This window comes from Camelus dromedarius, chromosome 2 (assembly GCF_036321535.1).
Source record: "Camelus dromedarius isolate mCamDro1 chromosome 2, mCamDro1.pat, whole genome shotgun sequence".
Lineage (NCBI taxonomy): Eukaryota > Metazoa > Chordata > Mammalia > Artiodactyla > Camelidae > Camelus > Camelus dromedarius.
This window is the reverse complement of record NC_087437.1, coordinates 106,060,177-106,061,389: the sequence shown is the minus strand read 5'-3', so window position 1 is coordinate 106,061,389 and position 1,213 is coordinate 106,060,177. Positions and strand designations below refer to the sequence as shown.

General features: G+C 39.2%; 1 pseudogene; it reads left to right on the top strand.

Annotated features, from left to right (window-relative positions):
• Positions 1-257: 257 nt before the first annotated feature.
• LOC116152599 (large ribosomal subunit protein uL30-like) lies at positions 258-928 on the top strand (annotated as a pseudogene).
• The last annotated feature ends 285 nt before the right edge of the window (positions 929-1,213 follow it).

The window sequence follows — 1,213 nt, the reverse complement described above, 5'->3', positions numbered from 1 at the left end:
GCCTGAATTTCTGCAAGTAGAGAATTGAATAAACCATGACACATGTGTATGTACACACATGCATGCACACACACACACACACGGACACATTGGAAGATATATTGGGATGTATCAATATCCCAAATGGGAGGGATGTTCACAATATACAGTGAGATGAAATTAAGCAAATTCAGAGTAACATGAATAATATTAACCTTTAAAAAAGTATCAAACCTAAAAACAGGTTATGTGGTTGGTCCTTTTCTCCAGCTGGAACCATGGAGGGTGCAGAAGAGAAGAAAAAGATGGTTCCTGCTGTGCCAGCAACCTTAAGAAAAAGTGAAGGAATTTCTCAGAGCCAAAGATCAGGTGCCTGAGAAAGGAGTTTGCCAAAAAGATGTTTTGAAGGGCAAGGCAGAAGCTTATCTATGGAAAGGTAAGAACCATCACAAGGAATATAGGCACATGTACAGAACTGAGACAAGAATGGCTAGGATGGCAAGAAAACCTGGCAACTTCCATGTACCTGTGGGACCCAGACTGTCGTTAGTGTTTAGGATCAGTATCCATGGTGTGACTCCGAAAATCTGAAAAGTGTTGCAGCTTCTTTGCCTTCGCCATGTCTTCAATGGTAACTTTGTGAAATTAACAAGGCTTCAGTTACCATGCTGAGAACTGAGGAACCATATATTGCATGTGAATTGCCCTGATAGATAACACAGTGATTGCTGGCTGTCTTGTTAAATCTGGAATCATCTGCATGGAGGATCTGATTCTTGAGACCTATGTGGTTGAACAATGCTTTCAAGAAATGAAAAACTTCTGCTGGTCCTTCAAATTATCTTCTCCATGAGGTGGAATGAAGAAGAAGATCATCTGTTTTGTAGAAGGTAGAGATACTGGCAACAGAAAAGACCAAATCAACAGACTTATTTGAAGGATGAAATAAGGTGTCTTCCTTGATTATTTTTGTAATCTGGTCAGTTAATAAACAGTGACTGCTTTCCAATTGAAATGTAAAACAAAAACAGCCCTCCCCACCCCCAAATAGTTACATGATTGACAAAAGAGAAAATGGGAAAAGTATACACTCAATTCTTCAAATTTGTTACCTAAGGGAGATATGCGGGATTATTTACTTGTTATTTATTCATTTATTCATTATGTCAAAAGGGAAGACACAGTCAGGAGACAAAAAAAGGTGGAACACCATCCCGGTGATGGATGCTGAGTG